The sequence below is a fragment of the Zingiber officinale genome, chromosome 8B, assembly GCF_018446385.1.
Source record: "Zingiber officinale cultivar Zhangliang chromosome 8B, Zo_v1.1, whole genome shotgun sequence".
NCBI classification, from domain to species: domain Eukaryota; kingdom Viridiplantae; phylum Streptophyta; class Magnoliopsida; order Zingiberales; family Zingiberaceae; genus Zingiber; species Zingiber officinale.
This window is the reverse complement of record NC_056001.1, coordinates 2769569-2776080: the sequence shown is the minus strand read 5'-3', so window position 1 is coordinate 2776080 and position 6512 is coordinate 2769569.

Sequence of the window (6512 nt, the reverse complement as noted above, 5' to 3'; positions counted from 1 at the left end):
AACTAACTTAACCTACTTTGTTATTCATCAAAACTTGAGTTAAATCGTTAATGCTAACCGCACCAACACCCTCTTTCGTGATCTATGCTAGTAAATGTCTTCTCCGATCTTCCTTCATTTCTCCTTTACCCATCGATGGTCGAAGAAACTTTCGCTCCCTAGTATACTTTCACTTGATCCAACTTCGACAACTGTGATTTAGAGATGATTCTCCTAGCCTTAGAAATCCCTAAGAGCTTAAGCATTCATATCCCAACTCCTCAGGATCGTCCTCATCGTCCTTCGCCTGGTTATGTCACCTTTTTCAAGGATCTACTTCTACCGGATTTGCACTTTTCAATCCCCCACTTTTTATCCGAAATAAGCCACTACTTCGATATTCCACTCTAACAACTCGCACCCAATACTTTCTGCTCCATGTGCGGAATGGTCATTCTATTCCGCTTGTATAGCATCCCTCTGACCCCATCCAACAACTCGCACCCAATGCCTTCAGCTCCATGTGCATAATGGTCATTTTTTTTGGCTTGTATAGCATCCATCTAACCTGATGCATTTTTTTATTACTTTTCTTATCCCAAAAAAATCAGAACTAAGTGTTTTCTTATTCCAATCTCGTCCTAAGACAGTCTTCTTCAAGAAGCTGCCTTCCTCTATTAAAGGATGAAAATTTCATTTTTTTTTCATTCAAATGTCTGATCCTGTGTCTTGGCTGACCAAATGGCGGTCGAATCTTCCTCCTACTCTCGATTTTGGCGACTACAACACCTGATCCCACCTTTATTTTTTTGCTTCAGAGAGGCTAGTCGGCTTGCAATTCAACATTATCCACCTGCTGCAGGAGATCCTCCTCTATTTGTTCAGACTGAGCCCCGTCCGAGCGACACTTTCTTGTTCTTTCAGTAAGGATTGATAACTTAGCTTTCCTATTATTTCTAACTACGGTCTTTTTTATTTTATATAGCAGACACCCTTTTCCTGGCATTAGTTTATGAGTCCCTACAATTGGAGGAAGCCAAGTTAGATCGACAGGAGTAGCTTCTTCTAACCAAACGAGAAACCAACTTGTTGGTCCTTCTGGGAAAGCATCCAGCAGCCGAGCGGGCGATACCAGTGAAGCGCCAACTGTAGAAGGGTTACCTTTTGATTTTCTAATTAGGGAATCTTCTGTAAAATAGCTTCTTGAAATCCTACTTTCAACTTCTAGAATGTCTCCACTTATAACTTAAATTGCTCATTATTGATTTCAAAACTATTGGAAAGTTGTTAAGCCGCTAACTGAGAGTCTAAATAAATTAATACCTGATCGTCCCCCATATACCTTACAGCCTGCAGACCGACTATCAATGCCTTATATTTTACTTCATTATTAGTAGCCCGATAATCTAGCCGAATGGATAATTACAATTTGTCCTCCCTAGGTGAGATTATAAGAATGCTCACCTTGTTTCCTTATCATATGGATGACCTATCCACATATATTTTTCAGGCTTCCCTTGGCTCTGGGCTTTACATTTCAATTATAAAATCCGCTAAGGTATGAGCTTTGGCGACTGCTCTAGGTTGGTATTGTATGTCATACTCACTGAGTTCAGTGATTCACTTAATCAATCTCCCTGAGGCATCCGGGTTGATGAGCACTTGGCTCAGGGTGTTGTTAGTCAATACGATGATAGGGTGAGAGAGAATATAAGAACACAATCTTTGAGTGGCTAATACTAGCTAATACGCCAATTTCTCCAGAGTGGTAAAGTGACATTCAACATCATTTAATAAATGACTCAAGAAATATACAAGCTGTTATTCTTTCCCCTCTTGTCTTACTAATACCGACCCGGTGACACTCTCTGTAGTGGATAAATATACCCACAAAAGCTCACCCATTATTGGTTAGCAAGTACAGGTGTCTTGTAGGACTTGCACCTTACTCGAGTCAACTTTGATTCCCCGCTCTGTAACTATGTAACCCAAGAAACGTCCGCTCTTGGCTTAGAATAGACATTTGCTAGGGTTGAACTTGAACCCGTACTCCTGTAATATTCAGTAAGTTCTATCTATGTCGGTGCATAAATTGACTGCATAGAGTGACTATATCAGGATATCATCCACGTATACCTCCATATTGTGTCTCATCTGCTTCCAGAATACTTTATTCATGAGCTATTGGTAAGTAGCTCTTGCATTCTTTAGTATGAACGACATAATATTGTAACAATAGGTTCTTTTAGTAGTAATGAAGCTAACATTTTCCTGGTCATCTTTGGTTTGTGAGACCTGATGGTAACTTTGGTATGCATCCAGCATTGATATTAGTTCACAGCCGGAGGTTGAGTCCGCTACCTGATCGATACGGGGCAAGGGATAATAGTCCTTGGGGCTAGCCTTATTTAGATCCCTGAAGTCGATAAAGACTTGTCATTTATTCCCGTGACCATCTAACTTGGGAACTCTACTTCACGAATATATTCGATCTCCAGCAATTTGTCTACCTTCGCCCAAATGATTTTATTCTGATCGGCCCCAAAGATTTGCTTCCTTTGCTTGATCGGCTAGGCGTCCAAGCGGATGTGGAGCACATGCTCCATAACCACTAGCAATATGCTCTTGATTTCCTTGGGTATCCAAGTGAAGATGTCATTATTATGCGTCAGGCAAGCAATAAGCTCTGCTTTAAGTTTTGGGGCTAGGTCGGCTGCTATATGGGTTGTGGCTTTTGACTAACCTAGCTGACTGTACGTCCTCCTTTTCTTCGTAGATTAGTGTTGACGGTGCTTCGTGAATGGAGTTAAGCTCCATTCACTAACTCTTCCGAGATGCATTGGCCTCGATCTTGATGATATCGACATAGCACTTACGTGCCACCAACTGGCTTCCTTTGATTACCCTGACTTGATCATCTACGAAGAATTTAATCTTCTAGCAAAAAGTTGAGAAAACCACCTAAAACTCATTCAAGGTCGGCCGACCCAAAACTACGTTGTATGCTAAGGGCCATCCACCACAATGAAGGTCGATCAACATATCCTCATTAGGGGCTCCTCCCCCAAGGATATGATTTACTTAATTTCCAACCGATGGGCGTGTGACTTTCTTACTTGGTTGGAGTCTCCATCGGTCAGACCTCCTGCAATCATACCAATATCCCCCCAAATAGTATTATTATGATTTTCTTCTTGCCACGTTGGGAGATGCTCCTATTCAACTCGAGCGGGGCCTAGGTCTGATTCTCTTGCTAATGTTGGTCCGCATTGGGCCGGCTAGAAGGGGGTTGAATAGTCATGCGAAAAATAAAATAACCCTTCTCGAACTTTCAACAGAACACTTGCATAAATAAATTAACTAAATAGAAAGTAAAAGAAGAGGAAAAGGGTTTTTACTTGATTACAACCGAAGAGGTTGTTAATCCAAGGAAAGTGTCGCACTACTATCTCCTTCAGGCGAAGAAGCCTCTTACAGCAGTGAAAGCGCAAAAAACAAAAGCTAAACTAACAAGGAAGTGCACAAGTGTTGGAATACAAAATTCTTGAGTTGATTGAAAGCTTCTGGACCAAGGCTGTATTTATAGCCTTGGTCGGGACACCTGGAAAGGGTCCAGGCGCCTAGGAGGGGATAAACTTTTATCCCCTTCGCAACGGATCACGTTTGACACGATCTTGGTCAAAATCCAACTCCGGGAGCCCGAACAAGTAAAGTCAACAAGGTTGACTTTTGGTCTGGGTCCTCTGCTCTGGTGATGCTCGCCTCAGTCCGGGTCTTCCACTCCGGCTCCGCTCGCTTGGGTGATTTCAGCCAACCGAAATAAGGCTCATCATAACCCAATTTCGGCCTTCTTGAGCAACCTTCCGCTCCGACTTCTTGTCCCTCGGAACGTCATACGCCTCCTTCTCATCTGCCCGCGTACTTTTCCGTAGTACCTCGTCCCTCAGACGCACTAAGCCCGTCGACTCTCTACCGTGTCGTCCTTCTCGCTAGCTGCGTCTATTGCTCGACTCCTTGTCTCCTAAGCTCTTGCACACTTAGACACAAGGTTAAAAACACGACATGACTTAACTTAACTTGTTGATCACATCAAAACATTCTTGGGTTCCAACAATCTCCCCCTTTTTGATGCGAATAACCCAAGTTAAGATAGGGTAAATAGACATAAAAATGAAATAACTAATATTGTAATAAAGTGCAAAAGATAGAAAAATTATAAAAAATTGGTCTACCTCCCCCTAGACTTATATTTTTCCTTCTCCCCCTTTGATCACATAAAAAATGGAGTTTCAAGATAAATCTAAGGGTTAAAACTTAGAAAGTTTTGAAAATTATTTCCAAGATTTTCAGAAAATATTTCTAAATGAAAGAAGATCTCAAAGAAAAATTAATATTGAAAACTTAAGCAAGAAAATTTTTCTAAGTATCTATATATATATATATATATATATATATATATATATATATATATATATATATATATATATATATATATATATATATATATATATATATATATATATATATTAAATTTTAAAAAAATATTTCAAAGACTTTTTAAAGCACTTTAATGCTTTATTAGAAAGTTAATTAAACATTTCATTTCAATATTTTGGCTTCAAGTCAGTGCACGAGGTACTAGGTCTTCTTGATTATTGGAACAACAACCACTTTCTTAGACAAAGCCTCGTAAAGAAATTAACTGTTTAATTTTCTCGCTGAAAGCACTAAAAATTATTAGTTCAAGTTAAACAAGACTTTGGAACCCAATATAGGTTCCAACCTACTGGATTAACTAAAAATTTCTTAGGGACATACCTTTTTGAAAATTTTCTGATTTGTCCCTGGTGATATCTAAAATACCAATTTAAATTATTGTATTTTCTAAAATTTGTATTCGATGAACAAGAATGATTTTTTAGGTTATTTACTTGTATTTTCAAATTTTTATTTTCTAATTTTAATTATCTAATTCTTCTAATGAGCAAGATTTAGCTAGAATTACTTTTAAGTTTTTATTTTCTTTTTCTAATTTACAGCAATCTTTTGTTAACAATTTAACGAACTTAAATAATTTATCGGGAGGAAGAGATCGTACCTGACTTATCTCGTCGATCTCGTTATCCGAGTCTCCCCCTGAACTGCTGCTTTCTTCCGACGTAGCTCCCCTTTCATCGATGTTATCGATGCTTATTTCAGAAGAGCTTGAATTGCAGTCGTCGTCTTGATGACTTGCCATTAATGCAAGTCCAGAGAAGGCCTCGACTTTCGATTCGGACGACGTATCATCCCACGTCGCCTTTAAGACCTTGCGCTTTTGGACAGGCTTCTTACCTTTGTCTTTGTCCTTGTTCCTTAGCTTGGGGCAACGTGCCCTTCTTCATTGCAATGGTAGCAGCGAATCGTCCTTTTCTTTCTACCCTGTGAATGGTTAGTATTTCTAAACTTACATAGTTTCCTAAAACGTCTTACCATCATAACAATTTCCTCGTCGTCGAGAGAAAACTCTGACTTAGGTTCGTCTCTCGATGCTTTGAGGGTAACATTGTGCTTGGACTCCTTCATACATGCACATCTTGATTCATGCACTTCAAATGTCAAGAATAATTTTTCCAAAGTAATTTTTTCTAAGTCTTTAGAAATGTAAAAGGCATCTACTAGTGATGCCCATTTTATATTTCTAGGAAAAGAATTTAGTGCATACCTTAGCGAATCTCGATTACTTACCTTTTATCTGAGATTCGAAAGTTCGGTGATAAGCTCTTTAACTCTCCAAGTCGCAGGTTGGTGAGCTGGTTTCAAAATAGATCTCGTCTTGCGAGCTTGGCTTCGGACGTCCCTTCATGTAGCTCAAGGAACTTCTCCCAAAGTTCCTTCACGGAATCGTAATTGCTGATTCGATTGACTTCTTGTGGTGGAAGAATGCTCAACAGATGGTACTCTGCTTTATCGTTTGCCACGCAGTCAGCCTGCTCCTTTTTGTCCACTGATATTTCTCTTTACCTTCTGGTGTTGTAAAATTGAATTCCATAATTAACAATAACTCAAATTCCATTTTAAAAAGTACCTGCATTCACTTTTTCCAGGTAGTGAATTCCTCTTCGAACTTTGACTGGTATATGCTCGGTCCGACCATCGTCTTTGCTTCGATTGACGATTAGAGCTTCTGAAGCGTCCTGGCTCTGATACCACTTGTTGGTCCGCGTTGGGCCAGCTAGAAGGGGGGTTGAATAACCCTGCAAAAAACAAAATAACCCTTCTCGAACTTTCAATAGAACATTTGCATAAATAAATTAACTAAATAGAAAGTAAAAGAAGAGGCAAAGGGTTTTTAATTTGGTTACAACCGGGGAGGTTGTTAATCCAAGGAAAGTATCGTACTAGTATCTCCTTCAGGCGGAGAAGCCTCTTATAGCAGTGAAAGCGCAAAAAACCAAAGCTAAACTAACAAGGAAGAGCACAAGTGTTGGAATACAAAATTCTTGAGTTGATTGAAAGCTTCTGGACCAAGGCTGTATTTATAGTCTTGGTCG